Below are 19,550 nucleotides of genomic sequence, written 5' to 3' on the forward strand. Positions count from 1 at the left end.
AAAAACTAATGATACTTAGTGTGAGAAACAGTGGAAATTATTTTTACAGTTTTCCTCGACTTTGACTGTCTTCAGGTAAAGAATACAAGGAGCACTGATTATTTTACATTGTGTGGTTTTGGAGGACAACTACACAAACAACAGTTTAATTAATTACCCATCGATTAAAAGCATTACTTTTAAAATGATTATAGATCAATGATTAATGGATTACCTTTTATTAGTTATCTCATCATGATTACCAAACACATTTATGACACTGTAATTACCATGGCAACATCAGCGAGGACCAGCAAGAATCTGGCTGACAGTGAAAGTTGTAAACACTTTGATTTAATAAACCATGCATGCCTCTGCTAATTAACAGCCTCATTACTCAAAAAACACCAAAAAACAGGGAAAAGGAGAGGACGTCCTCTACTCGGCTTAATCTCCTTCCTTCATGTCTTGTATCCGTTCTTCCTCTTTCTCCTGCATATTTCCTTCTCTCCTTGAATTTGTTGCTCCCAGCTCCTTTGTTCCTTTTTCTCGCTTATCACCTCCTTTTCTACCTCCATATATTCCCCTATTTTCTACTTCATCTCCTACTGTACCATCCATTCTACTTCTCTTTCTATTTCCTCCTCTTTCATCTTTTCTACTTCATTTCCTTCCCTCTCCTGTTTCCACCTCTATGTGTCCTTCTAAATATTTGCCTCATCTCCTCTCATTTTCATTTCTCATTTTGCAGAAAGCAAACATACAGAGATATTTAAGCCCTGTGGTTTCAGTGTGCAGGCTCACAAGACGAGCCATTGACGGTTCACATATTTCATGCACCAATGTGCTCTGCTTGCCATGAAATTAAAAGAATGCAGGTTTTTATCTGACAACAAAATTTGTTAAGGAGCCCCGCTAAGCTTGGAGAACACACACACACACACACTTTACATGGAGACATTAGTGTGTACAGTATTTATATTGTTTACGAGGTAAACCAGTTTTCACGATGATAAATTGTCAAACAATTCAACAGCGTTCGATGCTTTTTTCAGTTACTATTTTAGCATCCTTGTGGGAACATTTTGAATCTGGAAAAGGATGTAATTATCATTTTATCATCATCTCTCCAGTCCTCACTCCAACACTGGAGTGTAGAGACAGGATGCTGCAGGACTATTGTTTCAGCTCGTATTATGTTCAGTCCAACTCAAAGCAACAGTGCTACAGAGCTACAGAGCTACAGCTGCTGTTCTCTCCGAATTTGATTTATAGTGGACAGGTCCTTATATTCATTGTTGACATGAGTGAATTAGTGTATACCTTTTTGTGCTACGAGTGTTGGAACAAGGATTGTTGCGCATCTTACTGTATTTGGACAGTGCGTGAATGTGTGTGTGCGCAAGCAAGTGCTGAAGGTTGCAGCTCTTTGATCTCTGCAGGGAGGCTAAGGTGTTCAGGAGGAACCGCAGCCTCATCAGCAGCCTCAGTTCTCCATCACAGTGCCCCAGTTCAGCTTCACCGCTTCACGCCATTGTGCAAACACAAAACAAACAGAATCAACCTGAGCTCCATACCGTATAACCTTACAATCATGAGCACAGGTAGAGCCCTGCAGTAGACTCTATAGATCTGCACACTTGTTCCTGCATTGAAAAATCTTACGAGTTGAGCTAATGAGGACAGCCACTGTTTCCTCCCAGTACCAGTCGCACTAATAGCTGTCAAACCCAAACCTAGCCATAAACTTAACAAGCAGCAGGGTGACCAGGTCAGAGGACTCTGTGCTTTATGTTGTGTATTTTGCTAAAAGGCTGTATCGGCTTAACAATCCAAAAGTGTCTTTCCCGCATTGCTACGGCTTGGCCAGGGAGCCCAGCACATTATGACACCTCCAGGTCATCATCTCCTGAAACTGGAGTAAGAGCTATATGTCTGTATGTCACCGAGAGTAGCACAGGTAGAAGGTAGTGAACTCAGCATCATCACCACTATCACCATCATCCAAAGAATCTGCGGCCTGAATATCTTTCTCCGGCTGCCACAGGTGAATCAATAGAGGAGACCGTCAGGGGGATTCTGAAGGCTGGGAGCGATTGCGAGCATCCAGACAGGGGTAACAGAAGGACAGAGGATCTGTGGCTGCGATAAGACCAGAGCATCTGAAGAAAAGACAAAGCTATTTTTGGCAGTAGGTAATCCTCCAAAAAAGTAAAAAAAAAAAAAAGTAGAAGGCACTTTGGGCTGTTAATCTACACAACTGGTAACAGAGAGGACTGTTGGATCCTTTCGACAAAACCAGAACTTGCAAATTTGGATGAGCTGCTCCATAGTGAGAAGGCAAGCCTAAAGAGACAGTTGAACAGTAAAGCCTGTGTAAAAATGTATATATACTCAAGAGGGCATGCAGTGTAGTCTGAATACATACACAAATGGATTCATGAAAGCACAGTGTAACCAGCAAACCCAAACACAGAACATTTACTTACACAAAAACGAAAAGTATATCATCGGCATGTTGGAAGTAAAAAGTAAATCTTCTATCGGGAATGTCACACATCAGCACAGAAACTCTCTGGATTTTGCAGATGACATAATAAATATGGAGGGATTAAAAAGCATTAGCACAGGCAGGGGAATTACATCAACACTGTCCTCCATCAGTCTGAATCAAACGTACTCTGTGTGGGTGTGGGTGTGTGTGTGCGTGTGTGTGTGTGTGTGTGTTTTCTTCAGTATTGTGTGTACCTGTCAGATTTATCCCCTGTTGGCTTTTAAACTGACTGAAGGAGGAAAACAAGACAGAGAAGAAGAGGAGAAGTATTGGGAGAAGAGAGAGAGAGACAGAAAGATCAGGATAAACAGAGGGAGAGACAGACTGAAACAGGAGTGAAGGAAGAGAGATAAAGAGAGTGGAGTGAGATATGTACACAGAGGGGAACAAGAGGCTTCCTCTAATTGTAGCCTGGGGGCTTGTTGGGCAGACAGTCCATTACTCAGACCTCACCAACAGGTTACCTACTTAACACACGCAGCTAAAAATAAAAACTGCTGATGCATCTAAATCTGCACTCCAACTCCACATCCCTCCACATCCAACAGCATTTCATTAACCACACAGGCCTGACTGGTGCCACAGGGTCACGAAGTCAAGAGGCTTTCCTCTGCAGAACAACTTTCTGGAGACACGTGACTGTCAGACAGGAGCAACACTCCTGTGGTCAAAATAAAGTTATATATACAAGTCTAATTCTTGGCCGGGCTTTTACATATTCTTTGTAAAGCAGGTTATGTAAGAATAAAAAAAATAAAAATAAAAAATGTAATTAAAAGAGCACATTAAACTAATGTATGATGCATGAATTGAATAGTTTCACATTTTCTAATTCTCCAAAAGTGTTTCCACTCTGTTCTAAACTGTTTATTTACCTAATAACTATGTCATTTTGTCTTTTACTTCCTTTTTATTCATTAGAATGCGCAATGAATGGTTTGGCTTCAACAACACGCATCAATAATCATGTTCAACTTTATTTGTGTAGCACTTCTGTACTGGAGGAAAAAGCAAGGTGAATTTGAATTAAACAAATTATTGCGCTTGCCTTTGAGTGAACTACGTGCGGGCACGTCTACTGGGTAAATATATCTAAATATAAAAAAAAAGTTTCAGCTCAACAGGTAAATATTTGTGTTAACACAAAGCTTGTTTTTGTTTTCACGTCAACATGTCAAGGTGACACGTGTAAGGCATGATGGCTGACAACTGCTTCTGCTGCACTCAGGAAGAAAGAAGTAAAAGTGCAGATGCTTTATGGGGGGGAATTTGAATTGTTAATAACTGCCATGGGAGCTGTATCTTAACTCATATTAGACTTGAAAGCACTACGAGCAAACACCTGTCATTTTATGGTAAAAACAATTCCTTTAGAAGCTGCCACAGCTGAGCTGACACCGGAGTTTTTCCACGTGAAGAGTCTTTATGCAGCTGACGGGTTCGGTCCCCCGTCCCCTTATTGTTTGTCTTGCTGGCTATTAGGCTCTGTTAGCTTTCCCCCCGTCTCTGTAAGGAGGAAAGCTTAAACCAGGCGACCTTCAGGGCCACCAGTCACTCACCTGAGGCGAGCTGATATTTGTGACTAGTGACCTTGATGAAGTGTAGTCATGCTGACTTGCTGCAAGTGTCCGCAGTATCAGGTAGAGAGGTCGGGTTTTTCCACTGAAAGACTACCGTGCTGTACACTGGATCTACTAAATTATAATGTGGTACAGTATCAAGAGTCAGTGAGTCCTTAAAAAGAAGAAAAAGGAGCCGACATTTGCAATTTTAAAGGCATCAAAACATACTTTTAGCGCAGTAAACATCTTATATCACTTGTTATTCATAATGTATTGAAGGGATACTATTACAGAACAGTACATAATGTTTTTAACAAGTGATATTGTTTTCTCTTTGACATTTGTCATAAAAAAAAAATTCAACCCTATGAGATGGATCTGGGGCTAACATTGTTCAAAATTATAGAGGACATACTGAACTTCTTCAAGGAGGGATGAGTGTGTGGATGCAAGTGACCCACTGAGTCTCTCACCAATTCAAGACTTGACACTGAGAACAGTTAGATTGACTCTGTGGGTTTGTCTGCCTGCACTGAGGCTGAGATCAAGTTTAAACATGAGACATGTTGGCAACAAAGAAGAGAAAGCCTAGAAAAAAATTTATGGCAAGACTTATGTGTGCTTCACAGCACAAGGTCAACACGACACCATTTAGCTTTAAAGGTATGAGTCACTCTGTCTATCAACAGCACTGAATCCTGTCAAAATGTCCTTGAGCAGAATAATGAACCACCTACCTGCTCTCACATTCTCAGGCTCTCTGGATAAATGACCAAGTTAAATGCTCTACATGTAAAAATGTAAATGCAGAATCTCAGAAGCAGCTCCATCCATATTATACTATTCTGGAGAGAGCAGTGAGCTCTCCAGTTACCCTTGTCTTCTGACAGTGTTATGTAACTGCAGGGTGTGGAAGGGGCCCACGGGTGCAGGCTGGTGAGCCCCTCAACAGAGAGGCAGCCACGCTCAGCTTAACCGATGAGGCAGGGGCGAAATGTGCCGGGTTTAGACAGATGAACACTCAGAGCCCGCTAAGTCCTACAGTGAAGGCGCAGCCAATCAGAGATGCTGCTGCTAGTGTTAGAACCGCTGGAAGCAACCACGAAGACAGATTGCTGGGTATGAAGTCAAACTGTGTGTTCGGAATACTCTTGTACTTGGCAACTGTGTCCACTGGGTAACACAACCCAAATCTATAACTGGAAAGCTGTGAGTTTGTAACAAACAAAAGGTCCATCTAATACAAAAAGTACGATTGTTCACAGACTGCATTTACATTTTTCTTACATGTGAAAACATTTCCATAATACGTCAGAAGTGAGTGGCAATATATATAGTGAGATTTTCCATTGTTCTTTATATTGTGTGGTCGGCCCTTTAACACCGCTGCATGAATTAACACCTGACGTTTGGGAGCAATGGTCACAGCACTATTAGATTTTTGTGATTGGTCAATGTGATAAAAAAAACTAAAAACGTAAAGTATTCATTCACTGCACTTAATTTTTTTTTAAATAGCTTAATATATAGATTATTTATGTTTATTAATAATTCTTCAGTTGATTTTTGAGGAAATACACGACATCAATATTGTTATGACAAACTCATTTAGGCCATAAGGAGTTTCACAAAGTAATAATTACAAATTTAAATGGATATTGTGATATAAGATTGCATTCTCCACAATAGATTGTACAAAGCTACATTTAGAGCTTTATTTTAACTATATCAGCTCACTGTCTAAAGCGCATGGCTCAAGTGCATTTAGAGTTTGTCCAAATGCACTTTGACTAGTTTAGCGGTAGATAATCTCAGCATAAAAGTTTTGTGTTTTGTTTTGTGGGTTTTTTGTGTGTTTTGGGTGTGACATAAAATAAACCAATCAGAGTGTAATTTCCCATTCTCTTTAAAAGCGCCTTGGTGGATTGTCATTGTAACAGCAGATTAGTGAGAAGGAAAATAGAAGCAAACAAGTCTTCTCCGCAGAGGAAACTGATCCGCTCGTACAGATTGAGCAAAGTAATGTATACAACAATAATCTTTCACATACTATTCTTTTATTCTTTTTTTTATTTTTTTTTTTTTATTTTAAATCGTTTACAAGTCTGTGAGCTGCTGAGGGTCTCTGTGTGTGTAATAAGCAGATTGTATGCATGTTGTGCATCTCTGTATGAAGCCACATATTACTGTTATTAATTAATTAAGTTAGATAACAGTAAAAATACTGCCTTATTGACTGAAGAACAGGTTTTGTTGGTCAGTTATGCATTTGCTTTTCGCTGCCTCAAGACGTGCCAACAATGCACCTGACCACACTTCATTTTAAGACCAACATGTCGACGGGCGCCGAGGTCGGCACAAGTACATTTGCTATTTAAACAACGTGGGCGCTGGATGAAACAATTACAACTGCGTTGGTCTGAAAGTAGCAAAGACACTTGTTTTGTGCAGCGTGTAAATTAGAGTCCATGATCTTCTATTGTGAAGGTAGAAACAAAACCTTAAACAGTAATGAGCATCATGTCTCTTAAAAAAAAAAAAAAAAAAAAGACTAATCTACTTCCCTTGGATGGGCTATCAGCTCCTTCTTACCCCAAAACACACTTCTGAAGCTGATGATAGAAATCAATACAATACTGTTTATGTTACTCATCTCCATATACTGTCAAACCTAGTTATTGATCCTATTCTCAGTGAGAAGCCTCACCCCTCACCGACCCCCCCCTGAGCCTCCTGACCCCACACACACTTCTCACTCCGGCAGAGTGGTGGATCAATTGTATAAATTCTATGCACTTCGACAGCATTGTCCCTGATGGGAATGAGGAAGCAAGAGGAAGCGCAGCCCCGTCTGGGCCTGGCTACAGCCTGACCGGGGAGCGGTGCATTGTGAGTCATGTTAGAGAACAGTCGCTGTGATGAACCGACAGGATGGTGTGTTAAAGAGCACGTCTGTCGCAGGGCTGCACCCTGGATTTCATCCAGCAGAGAGTTGACTTGAAGTCAACGTCTCAAAACTGGCTGGGGAAAATGTCCGCTTCAGAGTGAAGTACCGTTTTTTTGATCTGTTATTAACGGACATATTTCAATGGGACAGATAAGTATTAAAGTCAGAAAAAAAAAACAATGAGAAAAACACATGGCAGTCATAAAAGAAACAAAGGAGAACGTAGAGACTGTAAATTTAAGGATGAAGGAATGACTTCACCAGGCAGAGAGAAAAGAGTAGGCGAGGAGACACAAGGAGAGAGGCAAGAGGTGAGTGGTATCTGAATGACTGACAGCCAGAATATTAGCAGACCTCTTTATCTTTTGGATAGATGGCAGCTCCTTCAATGGAAGGACAGTATTGAAGGTGACAAACTGGCTGTGTGTGGATTAAAAAAAATCTTCCCTAAACTCCAAAAATACAGAACGAGAGGGAGGAAAGGGTCATAGAAGATGTGTTGTGAGCAAAAAAAGATTTGATGTATTGGTAAATAAACACTCACAAATATATACTGTAGTGTATATGTGACAACAATAATAATACTTTTATGCCCCCAATTCTGACGTTGAATGTTTTCTGAATGGCTGCATATGACAAACTACCAAATGAGTGTCATACAACACAAACAAAACATCCTTTAATGTGCTTGCAGAATATATGTGAAATAAAATTGACCTAAATTTAAGTCACTTCACACCCTGTTTAAACGTGGTTTTGTATCCCGCTTACATAACCTTCTTTGCTTCTTTAATCTGCCTGACATTTGAGTTTTTTTTGTCTGTCGGCTGCCTTTTAAAGAGTTAAGATGAATCTTCCTCTGGTGGTATTATTATGGTACATCACAAACAATCACAGACACTCTGGCAAGCATGAACAGAACTCTGTCGTGCTCCAGTGAGCCTCAGAGCAAGGCACCTCAGCACCATGTGCTACAGTGCAGCTGCTCAGTTCCAGTAACGACTGGATGGTGTTTGCGTTTCCTTTTGTTGATCAGTGGAATTGTGTGGCTGTAAAGATGAGTGCTGTTATAGAAAATATGTGTGCTCAGCAAACATTTCTTTGTTGAGGCAAATATAAAATGCTTCCTAAGTAATTCAAAGGTTTACCATTAATTTCCACCGGGACACCTTCTGGCTTCCTAAACAAATGGTTTGAGGAAAATCTACAGGATCGAATGTGGTATAAAATATGTCTTACTAGACAAGAGGATCGACTCAAGCAGCTGCTAATAAAACTTCAAACGCAGTCTGAACAGAGTTGTTTTTTTTTGTCTAACACCAATTAAAAAAAACATCAGATTAAATTTTAAAGTTCCATCTTGGGAAATAAGGTGATACAAGAGATTTAAACACCGAGTCTTCCTAAAAGACTCCCTAAATGCCTGATCAATGTGGTTCCACACTATGGATCTAAAACCAATCAAACAAAAAAAGATTCCAGAGAAAGATGCTAATTGTAAAAGTATGTCAGGCAAAAAAACAGACTATATTGCAACTTCAAAGTCCAGCCTCTGGTCCGAACACATTCAGACATCAGGATGAAACAATGACACCACCTCTCCACAAGCACCCTCTCATTTCTCTTCATTTCTTTGGGATGCAGTGAGATAATCTATTGGTGTGATATTCAGAGGACGCAGCCCAGTAATTAAAAACCAGCTCCCCCCTGAGGCCTTTGTCCTTGGTTGCTGGCGAGGAAGTTTCTGGAGGCTTCCCTGGAGGGTTGAGGATGGGTGGTGTGTGCGGAGGGGGGGGCAACAGCTGGCCCGCCTGGCAAATTGTGAATTCATCTGTCTCTGTATCGCTGCCGTGGCATTTTAATGGTCCGGCTGGTTCTGCATTTCAATAAGTAGGGAGTGCAGACATTATTGTTCAGACAGAAGGCAAAAAGAGAAATTTCTCCTTTTGCTTGCAGGGAAATTAAAAACAAGCGACAACATTTGACACCTCAGTGAGCTAAAGGGGATCAGAGTTGTTTTTAGAATCAGCGGGTTTGGTTAAAGTCTTTCTAAACTTCTCTTTTTTTAACAGATTAATAAGTGCTAAACAAATTTGATCAACTTTCAAATTCATTCAAAAAAAATGCAAAATAGGTGTGTTGACTTTTATGACTTAAATCAAATGCAAAAAATAACTCTGCAACACCAACTGCCTCACTGGAAGAGTCACACTTCTTCACCCGACCTAAAACCTGCACATTGGTTTGTGTTCCACAATCATTTTTCACATGTGGTTCCAGCTCCTGAAATGTGCGAGGATTTCTTTTTTTCTATTTTTTCTGATGGGAAGATGAATATCTTTGGGTGTTTGACAGTTAGTCAGATGAAAGAGGCAATTAGAAAATATCATAAGGCCCATTTTTACCATGTTTATGGTATATAGTAAATATGGTAAATAATACATTTAAGAAAAAAATTAAGATGAATCAATAACGACTAATTGATGATTTGTTAGGATGAAGTCGAAGGGGAAATCTCTTTTCCACTCAGAAACTAAGATGTCAAAGCCTTTTTACTTTGCATGACTTGCTGAATTTCCTCCACAAGTAGACAAACTGTAACACCATCCTTTCCTGCTTGGCACTTCCTAGAGGCTTTGCCCCTCCCTGTGTGGGTGACACTTTCCACAAATCTTTTCAGCATTAAAGCCACTTGTTCATGTTTTCTATGTGAATGTAATGTAATTTAATGTATCTGCAAATCTAAAGTATAGGATACATTAACTTAACTCTATATACAAACAAACTAATGTGAACATGTTGTACTATTGTAGTTTGCTTTTGGTAAGGACACGCACGCACACGCACACAGGCTCACTGAGAGAGGTCAGTGGATAAAGTGCATCCCCCAAGGTATCTGACATTTTCTCTGTGTTGTGTTTTTTACTGGAGGGTATGAGTTGAAGCTCTGTTATGTGGGGACAGAAGACCCCGAGGGACGACAGAGGTGGAGTGGAGGGTCAGACACTTAGTGGGTCCATGAGAAAAGACAGAGACTCATGTATGGAGGTGTATGAAGTTGAATTGTTGTGTCTGCACGTCTTTCAATCCACTTGTTACTCGTCTGAAAAATGCAGCCTGTACGCCACCGAGCTGCAGACAAGACAGACACACCAGCTTATATGCTCGTCTGCATCGTCAAAAATAAAGAAAAAGTGAATGAATAGTGAAGAGGTTTTTATTTTGGAGCTAATGTTAATATCCATTTTAATTGCACCCTATTTATAAACTTCAAATAAACTCTCTGAAACCTTGTTGCTTCCTCAGACTCAGCTGAGAGTTTCCATAGCGACACATAGCCTATTTAGCCACTTCTTCAGTTGGGAAGAAGTACAGAGACAATGGAGACACTCCAACTGTAACCAGTGATGAGGAGCTGGATAGCTGACAGTTTATCCACGTTTAAGCTACAAACACACAATGACAGTCAGACTACAGCTAACCAAATATAAGGTGTTAAATACTTTGTGGATAATATACTAGTGTATACCTGCATCCTCAATCTAATATGATGCCAAGTTTTGAAATACAAAAGTCGCACTGGAGGAGTTTCAGATTTAACAGCTGATGGTTACTGTAATTAGACTTGAAGTGTAAAAACACATCTCAGCTCACAACTACACATGTATAGCATAGATCAAATGGAAGCTGTTACAGACAGCTCTACTGATTGAAACAGAAATGTATCTGTTCTGTCACACACGGATGAGACAAACCATAAGAATATCTTCACTTTGTAAAGGGTAAACAGACAGGCTGAACATTACAGTTGTGTAGTTGTGTTTAATATGCCCCAAATCTTAATCATTGACTTGATTATTAAAACAGTTATTAAAATAAATGATACAAAACCTATCAAAACGGCACATGGGCGAACCCATGTTTGAGTGGTTTTGGGCATATAATACATGGATGGAAATACCCTTAGCTGCATGTTCTTCCCCTGCTCTCTTTCCCTCAGAAAGACTGACTGACTGACAAATTAATTTATTGACTGACTGACCAACAGAGACTCCAATGAGACTCTAGTCAGCCCTGCAAACACCAGACACAGCTACTTTTCTCCTTTTATTTTTCATGAATTCACTCCTCTCCTTCCACACTGACTAGAGCACCAAGGCTAAATGCCACAGAGGAAGAACTAGCCATATCAACAATGGCCTGAGGTGAGCTGCTGGACCATCGCTACTAAATAACTGCCCAACACAGCCAGGCCTGGTGTGCATATATGGGAAACACTGCCTCAGGACAGAAAGACAGAGAGAGAGGAGGTAGGAGGAGGAATGAGATACGCTAAAGGAGCCAAGGGGGTAATTTGACTGTCTTATGGTATTTAATTCAGCCAAAATGCCCTGAGAGAGAATTAGAGAAGCTGGCTGTACATCTGCTGGCAGTGATTCAATACCTGAGGTCTGCAGGGAGGTTAACAATAAAAAACAGGTTTGTCCTCCACTGTCCATCAAGGTGTCTGTCTTTGTCCTCAGTGTATGAATAGCTAGGATGAGAATATTGTTGCAAGTTATGCCAAATCGAATTAGACAGGATAAAAAGAAATCTTTTTCTTTATAAAATCTCTAGATTTTCCTCGAGTACTGCAGTTAGAAAAGTGGATTGAAGCCTTTCCAAAGCCAATACTCCATTATGTCACAATAAAAGCCTTTTCGAACAGGAGGAGGAATGTCTGCGGTTCAGGGTGTCAGCTGTGGCGAGCTCAGAAGGGAGAAGAGATGAGAATCTATCGCAGTCTGAGAAAGATTAAAAAAGATCATTACTTAAAAGCTGCCACAACTCCTTCATAATAGCAGTTTGTTGTAAAAAGACTTATATTACATCAGCACCACTGAATCAGCAGGAAAAATGACCACTGAAAAATAAAAGCTTTTTCATATATTCAGATATTTCATGTTAATGTGATTTTACTTTTTACGCTCAAATTTAGCTTATCTTGTGATTGACCTTTTCAAACTACTCTGTAATAATTTGGCTTAAAATTACTGGACTGAAATGGTCATTATGACCAAATTCAGGTACATTTACTGCTGTTAAAATATTCAGTGCCTCTGACCGTGAGGCATGGAGAGACTGGAAAGGTGGAGGTGTGCATTAGATCCCAGCAGTTTATCAATCACAGATTTATTTAACATTAAGCTGCTTCGAGTGAATCAATAAGTAGCTGCTCAGTTCAGCTCCTGATGTGGGTGCCGTCAATCTGTATGTTTATTCTGTCAGTTTCTTGTATAATGTATAATATATGTTGGGATAACTGTGAACTTTAGGACTGACAGCTCCTCTAAAAAACAATTTTTATATGAACTTAAAGTACCTTCAAAATATAGATGATGAAAAAAAAAAAAATCAACGAATAGCCTAGATTGACTGTACTGAAGGACTGATTGCATGTTTACGCGTTTTGGTGAAAGCGTGTCTTTTAAAAAAAAAAAAACAAGCACCACAAGGTTAAAAAACAGTTTTCTCTCTCGGCCAAATTTCTCCTTCATATTTACAGCATTGCTTGAATCATTATGCTTTTTATGTGTCCTTGTATTGTGCCCATCCACTGAGGATGCTCTCTGAAAGCTTGTGGTGTGTGTCTGTGTGTGTCCACATGCACTCGTGTGGGTGACCAATAAAAGAGCCAGTGTGTGCCAACCTCAGCCAGGGCACAGGAGGCTGGCAGCTGGGTGCGCACACGCACAGTTTTTCATTACTAAATTTATGAGGGTCTGTTTTATTTATGATGTATTGCATTCCCCAGCCCACACCCTTAAGCATCATAGCAACACAGCTACATTTAACCTTTGCCTTAATTTCAACCTGATTCAAATCTGACATTAACCATAAAACCAAGCCACAGCTCTTTAAAATGTCCTCCCTTTGTTTAAAAAAGAAAGAAAGAAGGTTGTCTATTCTCAAAGTCTGAGGGCACAGTTCCGTTATAGAAGAAAATCAGCATCTCAACAGTCATTATAGGTGTTGCAAACGGTCACACTCGAAGGATCATTTCATTATGGGAATAACGGTGGCCATTTCCAGACAGTCTCCCCTGGAAGCATTCACAGCGCTGCACCCAGTTGCACACATGAAAAGTAGCAGATATAGTTGAGTGAAGAATGAAAAGGGAGGTTAAAGGATGACTTCAAACCCTGATTACTTTCTTACTTTCACACACCAAGACAATCACTGGGTTAAAGGATGTACCTGCCAGACTATTGGCTTCATAAAGACATAAATGTTTTTGGGCACTGCCTCTCAATCCGAACATCGAAAAGGTGTGAAATGCTGTTGGACTATCCGACAAGCACTTCTGAAGGAGGATTCTAGCCCCTCATGACTCAGATTTTAATTCACAAAGAACAGGGCCACAAAAGCACTAACCTTCGGAAGCATGAATAAAGTGGCAAGTGGCAAACACGACACACAAAGGTTCCTTATCAGATTTCAAATACCCCACAAAACCTTATGACCAGAGAAAATTCTTCCTGATCAGGCAGACAGAAGCATTACCGGCCAAATCAGCCAAGCAGACAAATAACAGCCCTGACCTACATTGGTCATCATGGTTGGTACTCGCCATAGAAAGGCTACGGTGCTCAGGGGTGAGGTGGGATTTCACAAAGTGGTTTTTGAGACACAAAGTCAGCGTTACTCAAGACAAAAAGAGGGAGCGATGATGCAACAGAGCCTAAAAGAACAATAAGCAAAAAAAACTGTAGAATTACACTTTTTCAAATGGAGAGTGGAGTGCTGAGCGGTACTCGCAACCAGTGAAACCAATGCGCACATTTGGGAGAGTCAAAGCACTTCGATGAGATGGAAGAGAAAGCTCTCAGTTAAAGTGGCCGGTGATGGCGAGAAAGTCTACCTACGGCAATCAGCAGGTCCACCGGTGGATGGAAGTGCAAAACTGAAAAGCAACAGATGAAGGCTGCCAGAAATTCCACATTTTTTACTCCAGGGCATTCTGCAGTGAGTGGACAGGTAAGTGTTCTGTTTCCTGCAGTACAGCATGTTGACATGATTCAGGTCCTCTGTAGGGATTGAACCAGCAACCGTTTTGTCACTGTGGCAGTTAGACAGGGAGTGACATTTATCAGAAATAAAAGACCAGGGTTCCTAGACATTTTTGTCAATGAATTCTAAAAAAAAAAAATTCCATAACTTATCCATAATACTTTAGCCCATTTGTATGACTATTTAAGTCGTTTAAAATGGGAAGCACCTGCATTCCTTGGTCAATCAGCTGTGATCGGTTGTTATGTTGTGGAAAGTTTAAAGTTTGGGTGAGCTGTGTTGAGTTTAGAGCATATGCAGGCCCTGTGAGGGCTTCTCCCACAGCCACAAAGCCTGTGAAGCTATAGATTTTAAAATAAGTAATACAAGTAACAGTTATTTCAAATAATACTCCCTAAAAATGCATTATCAAAACTTTTCCAAAATATTTTCTTAATTCCGAACCATTTCCAAGCCTGGAAAACCCTTTTTCTAATTTCATAACTTGGGATTCATGACCGTGGGAACCCTGAAAGGCATTATGATTGTGACATCAAGTCACTATTGTATGTTCTGTTGAGAGTGTCTCACAGTATTCTTATGAAACTGCAGGTATTTTCTATAGCGTCACCATGTGCTTCCGTGATCAATAACCACATAAAAACAAATACGCAGTTGTACAGATAACTCACATTACACAGCTACACAGCATATATTCTTGTCTGTGATGTTAACTGAAACCTAGACACTGAATCAAATTGTGGAAGTACTGTAGAGATGCAGCAAGGCAATAATGCAGATCGTTCTTCTTTCTCTACAGCAGCGGTAGTTAGGATTGTGTGCGTCTTAACCAGACAAAGTTCGAAAATTCTGATGATGATTTGTATAGATTATGTTACAATCGCATCTTTCTGAATATTTTGCTCCCAAAAACTGAGAAGAAGTATGTAAAAAGTATGTTGTGTACACTAAAGGAGGTGGGGCAGAAATCCCCAAAACAGCAAATTATACCAGGCTTGTAACCAAATAAATCCATCTTAAAACAACAAGGAAAATGAAGGTAAAAATTTGAAAATGGGAACCTTGTCTTCCTACAACAACTACTTTTACTGTGTTTTTGGCAGAGACCAAATACCGTTCATATAGCCGTACTGTGGCCACCAGAAGAATCTGGCTAAAAGGTGAATGTGTGAGAAGCTGTTTGGACCAAACTGAAATATCTCAACTTCTGGATGAATTACAGTGAAATTTGATGTGGATGTTAGCGGTCCCCAGAGGATGAATCCTTCTGACTTTGGGGATCCACTAACCTTACCTTTAGCACCACCATAAAGTTGACATGTTTGATTTTAGTGAAATGTGTTGGCAACTATTGAATGGATTAAAATGCCGTGAGCAGATTCATAAAACCTAATGATGTGATGACAGGGCTGTGGTCTCAGTCTTCCCTAATGGATGAATAAATGTTTAAAAATTGTGTAACACAACAGATTAAATACTATAAGGGCACACAACATCGGCTATGATGAAAAGAACACCTGTCAGCTATCAGACCACAATCTGCAGCCCCTGTTTTCAAAGAGTAAGCGAGTCCATGCAAGATGTATGAGAGTGTGTTGCTGTGTGGGTGTACGAGTGTGTCCTCCTTATGCCATCAAAAGCTTTTGGTGGCTGCCGCGAGGCTCCACCATTAGCACGCAGAGACAGGAACTGGTTTCCCCTCCAATTTTGACTTCCCCACCTCAAAAGAGGGTCAGGTGGTCCTTTCTCAATCAGGACGGAAAGAGGAGGAGGAGAGTGGCAGGATGGAAAGGGAAAGAGGAAGTGAGGCGAGTGCTGCCATTTGTGGAAATGAAAGGGAATTCCTGATATAGTGTTGGCCATGAATATTGAGTGGGCCTGGACTGGGAAGATGCTCTTGGTTTGGCTGAATAGATAGTGTGAATGCAATGCTTTCTGTTGAAAGAACAAATACGGATTTAGTTCCAAAACTACATCTCGAACATAGGAAAAGAAAGAAAGAAAAAAAAAACCTCTTAAAGTGGATGCTGGTGTGAAAATGAAATGCAGTAGATCTACACAAACACAACAAATAGATTAAATTGTTGTTCAGCTTCATGTCAGAGTGAAACCTTTCTTGTGCTTAAATAAGGACTATAACAAAAGTCTAGAGTGCTATAAATAATTTCAGCATGGTTCTGATATAGCTAGACATGCAAACCTCCTGCTAATCTATGAAGCTACTAAGGGCTGTAACACTATAAAAATGTCTTATTTAAGAGAAATACATTTGGTTCTTGATTCTGTCTTGCAAATGTAATTTGAGTGTGTAAATAAAACTATCCTAAACAAATAACTTGATCATCTTTTGCAGCCTAAGATTTTACTGAAATAGATCTTAATAGGATTTCAGAGACAAGCATGAAACTGATGATATCCTCCTAATGATGATTCTTCATCCTCATCCTTACTCCTTCCCTACTTTTTGTTCCTAAACGCTCATCCTCAACCCACATTTTCTTTCCTCCTTACTCTCTCTCCTGATTCTCTCTTTCTCTGTAACCTTGGTGTTCTCATTCAGGCTCTAACTTCATCACCTATCCTGTTCTTTTTTTCTCACTCCAACCAGTTCTTTCTTTCAAACCTCTTTCAAAACCTCCTTTAATTTCCTCTTGCTCTTCTCTCCATGAGCCTACACTACAGGGGGAAGACAGCGGGGTTATGGCTGCAGTCTAGAGGTTGAGTGTATGAATTTCAAATGACAATTTAAGACCAAGAACAAGGGATCAGGCTCTATAATGAGACTACTGTTTCATACCAACAAAGGACATGATGACGATGTGTATTAACTCCTAATAGCAGAAAAGACTACTCTGCTGCAGACACATCACCTTACAAATACTACTTAGTCAGCCATCTGCTGATTAAAAGGAGACTGTAGAGACCAAAACCTGAAAACTAAACATACTGTTTGTTCCCTTCTTTGTTACCATCGGTGTTGTCATTTGGTGTTTGCTGTGATTAGAATTAGAACAGTAATCTGGGATGTAGACACTCTATGGTTCTGCATGTATCTAATGGAACCAGAAAATGTTTCATAACTGAGATGAAGCAACCCTGAAGACAGAACTTACAGATATGTAGTATACTTATTGTGGAAATGATGAGAATCACTCGTATAGGCTTTGTTCCTCGAAGGGGTTGGAGTTGCACTGGGTTTCAATTTTCATTCCATTCTTTCTTACTAAGGAGAAGTCACATAGCTCAAATATTTGATCTACTCATTAGAGAGAAGAAAATACAAAAGATATACATTTGGTTCTTGATATCATTAGGAGGCTCTAACTTCATCACCTATCCTGTTCTTTTTTTCTTACTCCAACCAGTTCTTCAGTTCTTTCTTTCAAACCTCTTTCAAAACCTCCTTCCATTTCCTCTTGCTCTTCTAAGTATGAGAATCACTCGTATAGGCTTTGTTCCTCGAAGGGGCTGACTAAGTAGTATTTGTAAGGTGATGTGTCTGCAGCAGAGTAGTCTTTTCTGCTATTAGGAGTTAATACACATCGTCATCATGTCCTTTGTTGGTATGAAACAGTAGTCTCATTATAGAGCCTGAACAAATGATATGTCTGGATTCATATTATTCATGAATGCACACATGGAAACCATCTTCACTGACTATTTCACATTCATTACATTTCCAACATAACTGGTACATCAAACCGCCTAGATCAAAATCCAAGCTTCTTGCTTAAGGGCGCCAATATTTGCTGAAGGAGGTTATCTAATCACACAGATCCCATCAAGTTTAGGGACTCAAACTGGCAGCCAAAAAGTAACAAGTCCACATCTCCTTCCTCTTCATCATTCCTTTAAATAGCAGCCAAGTGGAGGACATATTTAGGCGACTCTGGAGAGTTCAACTGGTAAGAAATAAAAGCTGAAACACACATTTCACAAAAGCAACTACACAGATGTGAATGTCTACTATTTTCACCTTTATTAGGTTGGCAGCAACAGCAAAACCATAGCCAAAATTTCAAAATAAAAAAATAGATACTGTGTAATTTTAACACACTCGCCTCCTACTCAAAACATCAGCAGCCTAGTTGATTTAACACAAATGGGTGCACAACACCTGTCAGAATTTCTTTTTTTTTTTTTTTTTGGCTGTACAGCAGATTAAAAATAGATACACACACTTTACATACAGTATACTCATACACAGTATATTGTGTAAAGGTTTAAACATAACTTAATAAATAAATACATATTATCCTTAAACTCTTTTTGCTAAAAGCTCCTATCAATGCACTTGAAATTAAGTGACTTGTTTGGACAAGATAACAGTTTTGATTTTCTACCACTTCAGTTTGGTCAGTGTAATACAGACACAAGAACAATTTATTTTTTAAATATTCACTCGGTGGTGCTTGGATTTTTGAAACCCTGTGCCAAGACTCACATTTCACATAACCTGCTACGAAACTACCTATCAAAGGACTGAATAGTTGTGCAACTTCAGACCAATAACTGTAATCTTCACTTTAATGGAATATTCCAACTGGTACATTATATGGCAACAACTGAGCTATATTACTTCACGCTAGGCAGAATTTAGTTTTCTCCTGTCTTATATGTTGTTGTTTGTCACCACATTGTGAGGATTATACAGTACTAATTCAGATCCTATGAATTTCATCTACTACCCCACTGCACTATGCTCCAAAGGAGTACCAAAAGCACATCAAAATGAAAAAGTATATAACTGCAAGTCTAGTATTTGACACGGCTATGCTGTGGTTCCCTACTGTTATTTCTCATATTTGCCAGGTCATACGGCTACAGAGGGGAATTCACAAGACTTGGACAAATCTGCTGTCTCCTGTTATTCTACAGATGTAGACGTCAGATAGTAGAACATGTACCCACGTGAAGGCAGAAGTCAGTCATTGACTGTGATAAACAAGTGACTCGACCCAGTCTTGGTTCAAGTGGAAATCTCTCTGGGCTTATCACAAAGTCATGGAAAACTAAATCCGACAACGGTGTACCCTCGAATGTGTACAATGTCACATGGTACGTTTACATAGCTGGAAAATGTCTTTGAAAAATGCAGCATGTCCATGTAATGGTAGTTACTTTTCAACATCTTTTTTTCCCACTTTTCCTACAAAATACATCTTTAGGCACATGTACAGAACAATCTGTAATGCATTAAAGCTGCATAAAGCAATATTTTTTTTTTAATACTATCACTGAATCAAACAACTCATGGTTGTGTTTAAGGGTGTTGAACGCTGTTGGTCCCACTGAGATTCAACGCTCAATTCTACAACTTAACAGCTGCTTTTGTGACTTTTGCTTTTGTGCCATTCAATTGTTTATCTTAGTTGTTTGAACCGAAAATAAAAACAAAAAAATGCCAGCACATACAACATAAGCCATGGGCAGCCACTCCCGGCACATCATTTCAAAT

The 19,550-nt window shown here is 39.7% G+C and overlaps 1 protein-coding gene across 2 annotated transcripts in view; it reads right to left on the reverse strand.

Moving 5' to 3' along the window:
• rabgap1l (RAB GTPase activating protein 1-like) overlaps window positions 1-19,550 on the reverse strand; it is a 114,249-nt gene that overhangs the window by 46,153 nt on the left and 48,546 nt on the right. The gene's annotated exons all lie outside the window — the stretch shown is intronic.

The sequence above is a fragment of the Brachyistius frenatus genome, unplaced genomic scaffold (genome assembly GCF_029030835.1).
Source record: "Brachyistius frenatus isolate BFR_SWC_R1_liver_20210118 unplaced genomic scaffold, ASM2903083v1 Contig_41, whole genome shotgun sequence".
NCBI lineage: Eukaryota > Metazoa > Chordata > Actinopteri > Embiotocidae > Brachyistius > Brachyistius frenatus.